This window comes from Trichosurus vulpecula, chromosome 6, assembly GCF_011100635.1.
Source record: "Trichosurus vulpecula isolate mTriVul1 chromosome 6, mTriVul1.pri, whole genome shotgun sequence".
NCBI lineage: Eukaryota > Metazoa > Chordata > Mammalia > Diprotodontia > Phalangeridae > Trichosurus > Trichosurus vulpecula.
The window spans coordinates 96,794,717-96,809,342 of record NC_050578.1 but is presented as its reverse complement, the minus strand read 5'-3'; the positions used below and the strand labels follow the sequence as shown (position 1 = coordinate 96,809,342).

Below are 14,626 nucleotides of genomic sequence, written 5' to 3'. Positions count from 1 at the left end.
TAGACGGATTAGTTTAACACTATCATTTCTGCATTAATTTAGCAGTAGCCAAGTCACTAATTTTGCTGTGATCCAATTTTTCCAGAGAACACCGGTTTGCCATTATCATGATTTGTGAGCTATGAAAACAAAGGTTGAATGCATTTTTTCTTGAGTGTAGCATTAATAATTTTCATAATGGCAATGATGGTGACACAGAAGTGGCACGGAGCAGTAAACCGAGAATTGGTCTTAAGTCAAGAAGACCTGAGTTCATGTCCTGGCTCTGACATGTTCTAACTTTATTATCCTGGACAAGTTGCTGAAAATATGGCTGTCCCAGCCAACTCTCTAAAACTAAATTACAGATCAGTTGATAATCTGCACCTATTAAGGGTTTTCCATATTATGAGTTCCTTATACTAGAGAAATCACAGGTTTAGGCTGATAAAGATGATGATGATGGTGGTAACAACCCTTGTACTATCTGTTATTGCAGTTGAATTAAGTATCCTTTTGATGAGCTTACAGAGGATGAGCTTATGACCTAAGATTTTTCTTCAACTACAAAAATATTTATTTAATCCATATGTATAATAGTACGGAGGAGATGAAATATAAAATAATAGTAGTGAATCGTTTTGTAATTATTCTTAACTGAATTCCATTGAAAAAGATGAGAAGAATGAGATAAAGTTAACAACGATAGATAAGAATACCAGTAACCTCTCCAAAAATAAGCTAATTGCTTCTATGTATTTTATCCAAAGCAGTTACAGCTTGTATAACCAAGTAATTTTACAAACATACAAACAAATAAACCTCGTACGTTATTTGAGGCGCAAAAAGAGTATATCAAAAAATACCTGGCATATAAAGAAAAACTTGTAATCAACTGGGTAATTAGTAAACATGCTATCTCAAAGCTGTTTATAGTGCTTTTATTCATTATCACAAAGCCTCTGACTCAGTTCTTCATTAATGGATTATTCATGTTTTATTAATTTGTCAAATAGACTTCAATGCAGAAAGAAAAGTAGAGCATTTGGTGCCTATGTGAAAATCTGTTCTCTCTCTATTTTAAACATGCCACCAACACAATCATGTCAAGAATGATTGGTATGAAACATAGAATTTTTCAAGGATTATGGTTCTGCCTATCCCTAAATCAGCTCTCCTAAATAAAATTAAGTACAACTTCCAAATTAAAGAGGGACCGGAGCCAAACCATCTCATTAATCACTTGATGTAAAAGTATGCCATCAAGCTCTGTGGCTTCACTGAAAAACACATTAAGTAGCTATTTCATCTTACAGATGGTATCAAAATGTCATTTGGACTTGATACACATTTGTACTGTTTTAATATTACTTCTTAATGTATACCAGAGAAGAATAGAGACTGAAGGCTTTGAGCTTAAATTCATAGGTAAAATTGAACCAATGGATGAAGCCAATAGTTACAAACTATTTGGTCTTCTCGAGGCAAGACCCATCTAGTATATCTATTAATAGGAAAGCTGAGGTTATTAGACTGACAGGAGCGCTAAAATCAAAGTTTAACAAGAAGAATACATTTAGAGTAATTTATACCTATGGAGTATCAGTCTTAAAATATGCTTTTGGCATGGCAAAATGGCTGACGATGGATCTAGAAGGAAACTAAATAAAAACCCATGCATCGTTAATGAAAGGCAAAGGTCATCATCCCAAAGTGAAGATGAACACTTTCTCACCTAAAGGAAAGAATAAGGTTGATGGATGGATATTCTCAGAAGACACAAAAATTTAATTTAAGTTAAAAACTTACAGAAATACTTTTAAAACAAGCAGACCACTTCACCAGATAATTAGCAAAGATGATAACTGATTGTTACTGAACTTGTCAAATGTGCTTTAGCCCAAGAAATAACTAAGATTTGTGGTAGGAGCAGCACCTGTTTTTATGGTACGGCCACCTTTTAAGGGGAATGGGAGGTGATTCTTGGAATTGTCAATGGGTTGGCTTCCTTGTCATCCATGGCATAAAAGCTCCCAACTTATAGGAAGTTGGCATTAGATTTTTAAAAAAAATATAATTTCCATTACCCTATGAGAATGCCTTCTGACTTGCTATGGACAGTTGCAGTGGCAAATGTAGAGACAAATGAGAGTAGCTGTTTCATCCAGAATAGTATATTTTTAACCTTAGGAATTATAGCCTTTTTAACTTGTTATTAGTGATGTATGAGATGTATGTATTCCCCAAATGCCTCATTGCATTCTACTTCTAAATTTTAATCACTGGACTAGCCTAGACCAGAAGAAGAACTGAGAGTAGAATAAGAAGGCATTCCATAAATGAAATCCACATGCAATCAACCACAAAATGTGAACTGGGAAGTACTTAACAAATGGCTATCATGTGAGTTTGTTTATAAAAATGGAGAGGTTTATGATGGGAATTCAGGATCAGGACGTTGCCACTAGATATTACCAAAATGGAAGTTGTACTAATAGATAGATGTACAGAAAAGTGGAAAATGCACACCACATCATTGGAGGTTATAAGCATCTATCAGATACCTAGAAAGCCTACACTCTTATTAATCAAGAGAAGACAAAACTCCCTTACAAAAAGAATCAACACATAACTTGTATTGGAACTAGATTATAATTACAGACAGAACAGCTTCCCATAAAATCCCAGATATAACCTTGATAAATATAAGTAGAAGAATTATTTTATTTGATATCACTATACTAAATATTCATGTTGTTCAAACTAAATATAGTGAAGATACTTTAAAATATAAAGTACAATGAAAGAAGCCAGAACAATGCGAGAATAGGACTTCGTTGTATAGCCCCTTCTAAATCCACATGTATTCATCTGTCTAGTTTTCTCTTGATTCCTGCATTTGGATTTTAAGACTTCTACTTAACTCTGTTCATCAGAAATTCATAAAAGTCTTCTATTAAAGGCTGCTTTACCCTGTAGGATCATTCTCAATTTTGCAGATTGCTATTCTTGCCTGAAAATTTTGTGTTTTACCTTTTGGAATATTGTATTCCAAGATCATTCTCTTTAAGATAGCAGTCATGTCTTACGTGATCCTAGCACTGGTTCCTTGGTATTTTAACTTTTTCTTTCTAGTTACTTGCAGCATGTTTTCTTTGACTTGGGATCTCTGGATTTTGGTTATGTTAATCCTGGAGGCTTTCATTTTGGGGTTTCTTTCAGGAGGTAATCCCTTCTATTTTCATTTTGGACTTTTGCTCTAATTTGTTCCGCTAGATTGTAAGCTCCACGAGTACAGGGACTGTCTTCCCCCACACTTTTTTGTATCCCTAGCACTTAGCACAGTTCCCAGCACATTGTAGGTGTTTAACAAATGTTATTGATTAATTGATATATCTAAGCAGTTTTCATTTATGATTTATTGAATGTGGGTTTTTTCTTTACTTTTTTTGATAATAATTTTTATGTAATCTGATGATTCTTAGATAGCCTTTCCTTTAACTGTTTTCCTGATTATCTGTTTTTGATGGCATATATCCTTTTATTTTCTTCTATATATTTTTAAAGATTTTCTGCAATATTTTGATTTTGTTTTAATATTTCTTGCTGTCTTATGGCATTATTGTTATCTGTTAGGACCATTTTAATTTCTAGGGAATCCATTTCTTAAGTTAGGTTTGCAACCTTCTGTTTGCAATCTTCTGTTCTAAGCCAGAAGTCAATAAACTAAGGCCTGTGGGGCCAAATCCTTCCTGTTCCAGTTTTTGCATGGCCCATAAGCTAAGTAAGAATGGTTTTTAGTTTTAGTTGTTTTCTTTTTTTTTTTTGGAGAGGGGAAGGTAGGGCAATTGGGGTTAAGTGATGTGCCCAAGGTCACACAGCTAGTAAGTGTGTCAATTGTCTGAGGCTGGATTTGAATTCAGGTCCTCCTGACTCCAGGCCCGGGTGCTCTACTCACTGCACCACCTAGCTGCCCCAAGAATGGTTTTTACATTTAAATATAACATTAGTTACATACAAATGATAGTTTGCCAACCCCTCTCTTCAGCTGCTAATCGTCCTCCCCATTCTTGTCTTAGTAGTTCTCATTTCCTTTAATACTGCAGTTTGTAATTCTTATTTCATTTCTTCCAGTGCCTAATCCACTGTAATCCCTGAGGCTAAATGAATCTTTTCTCTAAGGTTCTACTTTGGACTTGTGGCATTATTCTTTTCTGGGTTTACCTCTTGGGCTTCCCTCAATCCATAGTGTTTCTTCCTTTTGTTCATCAATGTCTTCTGTTTACTTATATCTCTAGTTTCATTTTCTGGATTAGAATTTTGTGTTTATATCAGCCTTTTCCTTCTCATGCTTTTGTATGGAAAGCAGTCCCTGCTTGGTTCTGGATGTAATGGCTAAGATTAGTCTCTGCCCTCTGCAGGAATTCCTGGGTTTTGTCTCCCTCTCCTAGTGGGCTTGATTCAGGTTTTGGCCTTGATCCATTCCCTGTCTCCTCTTTTCATGGTCTCAGACTCGGAGTTGGCTTTGTGCTTTCCTGTAACGCTGACAGGACTCAACCAACTGCTGCTGATTGTGTGGGTAGCAGGTTTCTTGTAAAACTCCAGATACTTTGCTTCCTTTCCTCTTTGCCATCCTGTGGCTTCAGTATGGGCTGCCTGGGTGCTGGTCTGGTCTTATCTCTTGCTCTGGTTTTTCTGGGGCTCCCTGGGCTCTCAGTCTGGGACACAGTGCCCTGACTCTGTTACCTGCTTTGTCCTGATATGAGCTCCACTTGGCTAGGCATTGGTCTGGTCCTGTCTTTCTTGTTATGGTTCTAAGGGGCTTTCTGTGCTGCCTCAGTGCTAGTCTGGGCTTGCTTCCTGCAGTGCCCCTGGGCTGTTTGGACCTTCCCATCTAACTTTGCCTCTGCTTGCAGTGTCCTGACAGTCTTCTTGTATAATCCTGGATTTTTGAACCAAGATGTGTTTTTCTTTGGCATTCTGTCCATCGGATGCCCTTTTCTATATGGCCAACTTCCTCATGGCAGCCTTCTTAATACTTTTCCTGAGTTATTCCTTATTTCTAAAGTATTGTAGTTTGCTTATACTTACCACAAACCTCTAAATATCCCTTTGGGCAATCTTCAACTTCAGTTCTTCAGATAAATTGAAGAAAAAACTGAACCTAAGGAAAAAAAAAAACCCATGGAACATAGCCATTATGACCACACTGGAAGAATATTGTTGAAAAGAGGGGTCTTTGTTTCAGGGAGTAATTGACAAAACAACCCACCTCGCAATACAGAAACAGTTAAAATTATGTAAATTGACTTTGGTGATTTGAAATTTATTCATTTTAATTTGATTTAGTGCGTTTAATTTACCCAAACCCCATTTTAAAAGGGTGAATAAAAAAGGTATCAATTTTGGCCACATGAGGGCAGCATAGGACCTTTTAAATTGTACAGAGGCCTTTTAAGCAACAATCTTCCATTTTAGTTTATGGAAATATTCAACTTGATACTTTAGCTATTTAGCTATTAAGTAAATACCTACTATGTGCTAGACCCTAGTGCTAGGTGCTAGGTATTTCACATGTAAAAAGACAGTATCTAATCTATTTAACAATTAATTTTGGAAATAGTAAATGTCATACTATTCAGTATGGTTCAGTAAACCCGAATGTTTTTGTTACAATTTTAGGAAGAAAACGTATATTTCTGAATATTACATAACCTTGGAAGGCATTTCAACAAAGGAGTAATTCCTTTACCACCCTCCCCCCCCCACCTTTTTAAAACAGGATAGTAACTCATGCATCTGGGCTAGTTCAAGGGCGAGCCTAGATGACTTCCCAAGACTGCCATGGAGGCCTGACTGCCCTTCTTTTTACCTCTTGAGAGAACAGTAGATTTAGCAGCCCATTATTTTGATCAGGTGAACTGCAGATGGGTTTTCAAGTGGAAGTGCAGTCCCTTGCATCCAAAAGAATACTCAACAAGCATTATTTATCAAGTGTCTAAAATGCTAAGTACTAGGAATATAAAGGGGAGAAAGAGTCTGCACTCTTAAGGACTTACATTCTATCAAGATCAAAGGCTCTGGAGCTAGAAGGAATCAGAAAAATCTTCCAGACCAAATCCTGCATTTTAAAGATGATAAAACAGTCCAGGAGAGGTTAAACACAAGGTCTCATCCCCTCAAACCTTAATTTCCATCTCCTCATCCCCATTTCTTTTTTGTTTTTTTTGGCAGGGCAATTGGGGTTAAGTGACTTGCCCAAGGTCACAGTACACAATGTCAGGTGTCCAAGGCAGTATTTGAACTCAGGTCCTGCTGATTCCAGGGCCGGTGCTGTACTCACTGAGCCACCTAGCTGCCCCCAAACATCTCATCCCCATTTCTATACAACAGATCTGTCTGTGACTAGTAGCTACCTAAGCCCAGGGCCCTCAGTTTTAGGAAAACATTCTTTTTTCACAGATAATTACACTTCTCTCTCCCTCAAAACTGAGTAGGACATTACTGCCGCTTCTTTCCCCCAACCTCCTCCACACAAACACTTATCCCTAGTAATTATCAATAACAGATACATTCCTGCTTGAAGAAACTACCAGTTCAGAAGAAATGAAATTAGGAGCATATTGCAAACAGATCAGGAACTGAATGCAGAAACAGAATAGGTCTTTGCTTGTTTTTCTTCAAGGCCATTTACAAAGTTTAGAAGCGATTTACAAAGGTTTAGCACTGTGCATAGCACTTTAGAGTTATTATCTCTTCTGATCCTCACAACAACCCAGGGAGGGAGGTATTATTATTATTATTATACCTATTTACAGTTGAGGAAACTGAGGCAAATTGCCAGCCTTGAGCGTTTGGTCTAAGAAGGACGAACAGAATTCAATTGTATCCGTGTTTATTTCTCTCAAAGCCAGCATGCATGTGTCCATGCATGGGAACTGAAGTCAACACTGAGCTCACTTTGGGGTTAGAGTGCACAGTTGACATACCCTTCCAACAGGGGCTGATGTCACTCCGTCATCATTTCACCCTGACAGAGCAAATATCACCCCTGGCTATACCAGACCACTCCTGAGCCTTGGGCCATCTAGACAAGAGAATCTGTTTCTACCCAAACTTCAGTAGAACACAGTGGGCTTCCTTACTTTAGATTAAATTACTTGCAAGCTTGGTTGGGGGCTGAGCAGGATAAGGAGGGTCAATGCAATCTCATTATCAGTAATGTCCATCTGAAGAAAAACTGAACTTCAAGTCAGGACTTTGGAAGAAGGGGTGGGGGCCTCTGAATCTCTAAGTTATTGGTTATTAATAATCATTTTTCAAAAAATAAAAGTTAAGAGACTTACCCATGGTCACACAGCTAGCTACAGTCTGAGGCTTGATTTAAGTAATCATAATAGCTAATATTTATATAGTACTTACTATGTGCCAGACAATGTGTTAAACACTTTACAGTTATTATCTCATTTGAGCCTCACTACAACCCTGGGAGGTAGATATTATTATTAGACCTATTTTACAGTTAAGGAAACTGAGGCAAAGAAAAATTAAGAGACCTACCCAGGATCACACAGGATCAAATCCGAGGCTGGATTTGAATAATCATAATGACAATAGCTAATATTTATATAGCACTTCTTATGTGCCGGACAGCGTGTTAAGTACTTTACAACTATTATCTCGTTTGAACCTCACTACAACCCTGGGAAGTAGGTATTAGGAGTATGGCCATTTTACAGATTAGAAAGCTGAGGCAAAAGGAGCTTAAGTGACTTGCCTAGGGTCATAGCTAGTAAATGTCAGGGGATGGATTTGAAGTTGGGTCTTACTGGTCCCAGGCCTAGAGCTCCATCTACTATGTCACCAGCTGACTCTGATAATTCTCTAGATAATTGCCCCAAATTAGGAAAGCAAAATATAAATGTTAGAGATGTTGAGGAGGAGAAATTGCCAAGACTTGACAGCGAATGGATACACGAGGTGAAGGAGAATGTTTTTGCAAGTCACTTAGCCCTGTTTACCTCAGTTTCCTCACCTGTAAAATGAGCTGGAAAAGGAAATGGAGAACCACTCCAGTAGCTTTGCCAAGAAAACCCCAAATAGGGTCACGAAGAATCAGATACAACTGAAAATTGACTGAACAACAAAAATGATTCTTAAATTAGTGGGCTGCTAGGTGTTATCTAGAGAGACAAAAAGTTAAGTGACTTGCCCACTGACACACAGCAAGTGGGTATCACAGATGGGACCTGAATGTAGGTCTTCGTGGTTCTAAGACTGGCTTTCTTTCTACTCTGTCATGCTGTGTCTGCATCCATTCAACTGCTTTTAAAAAATGAGCAAATAGTAAAGCAAGATCGTATCAAAACTTCATAGTCAATGGGGTGGCTGAAGATGTGATTTCTTTCAACAACAACAATTAATAACCACAACAGCTGGCCTTTACATAGCGCTTTAAAGTTTGCAAGGTGTACTGACATCAAGATGAGGAAACTGAGGCTGAGAGTGGTTAAATGATTTGCCTAGGGTCACACAACTAATGATATTTGTAGATCTTGCCTGTTCCCTTGGGAAGTCCTTTTCCAGGATACCTTGTTGTGCAAACAGACCATTTTCATAAAGAATTTATTGAGATGAGAAAGTACTTTCACCACAGCCAAAAAATGTATCACCCGGTGATCAATTCGTTGCTAAGAAGCTTCTCTACACTTAGCCAGTCCAACACAAGGACAACAGAAAGGGTTTATTGTCAGGCCTGTGACTGACACTTTTTTTAAGGTTGGTAAAACCTCTGAAAGCCTGGCCTCCATTAGCAAAGCTTGTGAAGACTAAGAACAATTTTGTAAACCAATAAGGCATGGGGATATAAAGGCCTCAATGCTGTGGCGTTCAATTGTTTCCATCATGCCCAACACTTCGTGACCCCATTTGGGGTTTTCTTAGCAAAGATACTAGAGTGGTTTGCCATTTCCTTCTCCAGCTCAATTTACAGATGAGGAAACTGAGGCAGACAGGGTTAAGTGACTTGCTCAGGGTCACACAGCCTAGTAAGTATCTGAGACTGGATTTGAATTCCCATCTTCCTGACTCCCAACTGTGCCATCTAGCTGCCCACTAATTTAAGAATCATTTTTGTTGTTTAGTCAATTTTCGGTGGCATCTGATTCTTTGTGACCCTATTTGGGGTTTTCTTGGCAAAGGTACTGGATTAGTTCTCCATTTCCTTCTCCAGCTCATCTTACAGATGAAGAACTGAGGCAAACAGGGTTAAGTAACTGCCAAAACATTCTCCCTTACCTCATGTATCCATTCACTGCCAAGTCTTGCCAATTTTTCCTCCTCAACATCTCTAACACTTGTATTTTGCTTTTCTAATTCAGGGCAGGGTTTAGTTGTTTGCCAGGAAGTTTGCACCCAAGTGATATCTTTTGCTACTGCTGCTAATAGATGGTTTCTACCTCTAATCCAATTCTCTTTGAATAAAACCTCAGTCCAGAAACACCAAAGGGTCTTCCTCCATTCCCTTCACACACACACACCACACACACACACACAGACACACACACACACACACACAGACACACACACACATATTCTAAATTGTATGTGTTTATACTGATCCTACCTCTGTGAGTTGAGAGGTCTGATGTGTGGAGATCTACATGGAGTCTTTGAATCCCTTGATACTGAGAAGGTGTGTGTGTGCTTGTGAAGAGAATAGAGGAAGATCCTTTAGTGTTTCAGACCTATTACTTCCACTTGCTCAATATTCTCTCCATCATTAGCTTAGATTAACCACAGGGTTTTTCATGCAGTGCTCACAAAACTGCTTAGCAGAGTTAATTCCTCCAGGTTGCTAGGAAACCATTTGATGCAGAGAAAGAAAAAGTGATAGCCAATTAACTCACACTTGGGAAGATTATATCCTAGGCAAAAGGTGGATTGATAGTCTGGGCCTTTGATTGAACCAGTAGAGGTAAAGCTCACAGAAGGAAATTCCCTCTCACAATGCAGGTTAACACCTTCTCTGCAACTTCTAGTCTTAGGAAATTGTCTACAGCATTTAGAGATTAAGGGATTTGATCAGGGTCACATAACCATTAGGTGTCAGTGGTAGGACTTGAACCCGGGGATTCCTGGCTTTAAGGTTGGCCTTTTATCTACTATGCTATGGAGTGTGTGTGTGTGTGTGTGTGTGTGTGTGTGTGAGAGAGAGAGAGAGAGAGAGAGAGAGAGAGAGAGAGAGAGAGAGAAAGAGAGAGAGACAGAAAGAGAGAGAGAGAGAGAGACAGACAGAGAGACAGACAGAGACAGAGAGAGACAGAGAGACAGAGACAGACAGAGAGAGATAGAGAAACAGGAGAGAGAGAGAAGACAGAAAGACAAAGAGAGAAAGAGAGAGGAGAGGAGAGGCAGAGAGAGACAGAAAGAGAGAGAGAAGAGAGACAAAATGATCATGTAATTGGATATTTTAATGCTTTTTTTTTTTGCTTCTCTGCAGTCATTATAAAATGGTCATGTTACAATCACTCAATAGCTGGAGTTATTGCTTGGGACAACTGCCTTTTCCCTTATTTCTTGTATTTCTCCTTGTCTTTCATTAACAACATCTGCTTCTCAGGCCAGATTTCAGAGTGTAACACATTTACTTCAAACTCCTCCCTTGCCTCATATATCCTCTAAATTTTTTTTTTGGCTTTCCTCTGCCCCAGGCACTACTCTAAGCCAGTCTCTCTTCATTTTTTTATTCAGTATTGCAAAATCCTCCTAATTAATTGGCCTCCCTGCCTCCAACCTCTCCCTTTGCAATCCATCCTCCACATAGTTGTGATTCTTTAAGATTATGTTATATATGGGATTCCAGTCTGTATGAGTAGAAGGAACTCTTCACTACAAGCTTAGCAATTAAATCACAGTTCAACACAACAACAGAACTGTCTTTACTTTGTTGTATAAATGTTATATATCCCTTTACAGGAGAGTTCATTACAGGAATTATCCTATTTTTATTTCTAAATCCTTGGTGCCTACTACAGTGATTTGCATATGTTCTTGTGTCTGACTCTTCATGACTCCATGGACTATACCATCCATGGATTTTTCTTGGCAAAGATACTGGAGTGGTTTGCCATTTCCTTCTCTAATGTAATAAGGTAAATAGAGATTAAGTGAGCTAGTAAGTGTCTGACGTCACATTTGAACTCAGGTCTTCCTGACTCTGGGACTAGTGCTGTATCCACTGAGCTATCTAACTGCTCCAGTTTGTATGTAGTAAGTAGTTAATAAATGTTTTGTTGAATTGAGTGAAATTAAGGTGAGAAGAAAAGTTAATGTTAGAGAAATGAGTTGATCAGACCCTAATTTCCATAGAACCAGAGTTCTATTTTTCCAAAACGCTATGAAATAGTAGTTTGAAATACAATTATACAGAGAAAAATGGAAGCATACCTTTCAGAACTATGAATAGGGGAGGAATTTTTGACTAAATAAAGGATAGAGATGATCATAAATGATAGTGTGGACAATTTTGTTTACATAAAACTCAAAAGTTTTTGCACAAATAAATTCAGAGTAGTTAGGAGGTAAATAGTCAAATGGGAAAAATATCTTTGCAGCAAATTATTTCCACAAAGGTTACATATACAAAGTAAATAGGGATTAATGCTATTATATAAGAATAAGAGCCATTCCCCAGTAGAAATATGGTCAAATGATATGAATACGTAGCTCTCAAAACAATATAGACAAGCTATCAGCAAATATATAAAGGTGCTCCAAATAACAAAAAATTGAAGAACTCTAAATTTCTAGTTCAGATTCATCAGATTCTTACAGATAACAAAAATGGAATATGACAATTGGTGGAGGGGTTGTGGGAGGTCAGGCATACTACTAATAGGCTATTGATGAAGCATTTCCAATCAGCAATGCGGAAAAGCAATTTGGAACTATACCTAAAAGGTCATTTAACTATGTATACCCTTTATTTGGAAAAGTACTACTGGGTATATACCCTAAAAGTATTACTTGGTATATACCAAAGACAGAAGGTAATGATAACCTGCACGTACAAAAAAACATTTGTAGCAGCACATGAGTGCCCACAATTGGAGAACAGCTGAACAAATTATAATATATCAAAGTAATAGGATATTATTGAACCATAAGAAGTGACCAAAGGACTTGATTCCAAGAAACATGGGAAGACTTGTATGAAATGATACAAAGTGAGCAGAACCAGGGCAATTTATGCAATGATTATAATAATGTAAAGGAAAACAGTTTTGGAAGATGAGATCAATGATCAATGGAGTTACCACTCACAACTCCAGATACCTGATGCTAAAGCATGCCTCTTCCTTTTTTAAAACATAAAACCAAGTAAGAAATTTTATTAATATTTTTCTATGATTGGTTTAGAATCATTTTTTCACTAGCCTGATTGGTAATGCTTTTTGAAGCTAAATTAGAATCTTTTTGTTTTCCACTTTTAAAAAAATGCACTGCATTCTTCTTATAAACTGTATTCTCTGATTTTCTTATCCATCAGCTTCAAGGAAACCCATGTGTTTAATGCTTCCTCAAAGTTTAGCCCATACCAAATGGTTATTCCATCAAATATCTGGGCCACAAATTGAGCTGCTCCTCAGATGAAAGTGTCATTGAATAGCCATGACCACTAGGCATTTGAAACAAGGACCATACATCCTAAGCTCCCCAATCAGGTGTTGGGGAGAACAGTTGACTACTGGATATGCAGTGCTACCAGACATTACTGGTCCCAAACCACTGCTTCTGCCAGCTACTGCCACAAATACAGCAGGAACACCATCTCCTTCATACTCTGCTTTAATCTTTGGAGTTTCATCTAGTCCTTTATGGGCAGATGTTACTCAAAGAGTTCACAGGGAATTCCATAGTCTCCACATGCCTTCTAATATTTTCACAATGACCAAGGTCAGAAATTAAGCCCATCAATACCACAATTCTGCATGGACTTGCCACTTTAATGAAGAAACTCCACTCTTTCTGTAACCCATTCAAAGTTTTTCTTTATCATCTGGAGGCCTCCAGGAGTCATTTCCTTAAGGTCCCAATAGGACTGTCTTTGTGTTGGGTTCTATCACCAGATGGCCAGAGACTCCAGGAATCATTATCAATAACATCAGCAAGAACGATTTCTTTTGTAGCTACATCAACACCAAATTCGATCTTCATGTCAAGCAGTGTACAGTTCTGAGGTAACCAGGATTTTTCCAGTATTTCAAAAATAGCCTGTGTGGAATGACTCATGATAATCCACTTCAGTCTGACCTAAGTCAAGTCCAGCAAAACACTATTTTGCAGCAATAACCTGTTCTCCGGACCGTTGTGGATCATCGTTGGCATCATCCTTGAAAAACAACTCTACTTCAGGTGGGTAGAACTTGTAACCTTCTTTGACACCAGGATTTCTTTTGAGAAAAGAACCAGTTGCAATTCTTCTACATAGCCATTCAATTGGAATCACTTCACAGGGAGGTGCGATGAAAGCTGTCTCACCACATTTTTTGGTGAAAACAGTTTTGATACCTGCTTCCTGTAACAACTCAAAAGTGCAACTGGTAACTCTGTTTGAGATTGCAGCTTTTCCATCCAGGTGATTTTTTCTAGCTTCATTGCCTGTTGTAATCTGGTCTTTAGACTGCAAGAGGATTTTTCCAGGACTATCGAACAATTCATAGACTTCTTTTGCTTTACTCTCATAGAGCTTCTTATTAATCTTCAGTACTTTAGCAGTCGCTGTTTCTCTGGCTGTGGCAGTAGCCAGCGGGAAGACCAGCATGCCTCTTTCAATCATAGAACTGATGTTTATTAAGCACCTACTATGTGCTAAACACTGTATTAAGTGCTAGAGAGGTGATGGGCTAGAAGTGCAGAAGACTTTTTTTTTCAGATATAGCTAGTAATGCGAATTTGTTTTGCTTGATTATACCTATTTATCACCAGCGAGGCCTTTTATTTGGTGGTGGGGGAAGTTGTTAGAAGAGAAAACAGATTATAGTGATCTTGATGCCAAAAAAAATGATGAAAGGAAATACAAAAGTTTCAATGAAACATTACATTAACAAATATGCAGAAGAGCAAATGAAAGTTCAAAGGGGACACGGAGAAACAGGGCAGTGTTGATGCCCTTGTGCTGCATTTACTATCCAGTTATATGTGATGGATTGATGGTTTCCTATGCAATCCTCTTTTTACATTCTTTGTATATTGAAATGATCATGTTTGCTAAGTTCATAATATCAAAGAAAAATAAAAAGTATATAATTCAGAAGTTACAAAAGAAAGCAAGTGAAATTTTTTGGGTTTTTTGATTAATTTCCTTCAAAGTCATAGAATACATAGCACTTAAAGTTATTAAAATTAGTTCCCCAATAGACATACCAATGTAATTACAGACTTTGTGTATGTGAGAGACAGACATATATTTGAGTAAAATCTATATACCTACTGAGTTAATAATTAGATTTCAGAGCCATGCTGAATTTTGAGTAACCCTTATCTAGTAAATTTATACTAAGAATCGGGATTTGACATCCCCAGAGATGACTCAGAGGTCTAACTCAAAGATGCAGGCTATGTGAATTGTAGTTTTGTCATAAAC

The 14,626-nt window shown here is 37.8% G+C and overlaps 1 pseudogene; it reads right to left on the bottom strand.

Moving 5' to 3' along the window:
- Window positions 1-12,493: 12,493 nt before the first annotated feature.
- LOC118854693 lies at window positions 12,494-13,804 on the bottom strand (annotated as a pseudogene).
- Between the last annotated feature and the right edge of the window lie 822 nt (window positions 13,805-14,626).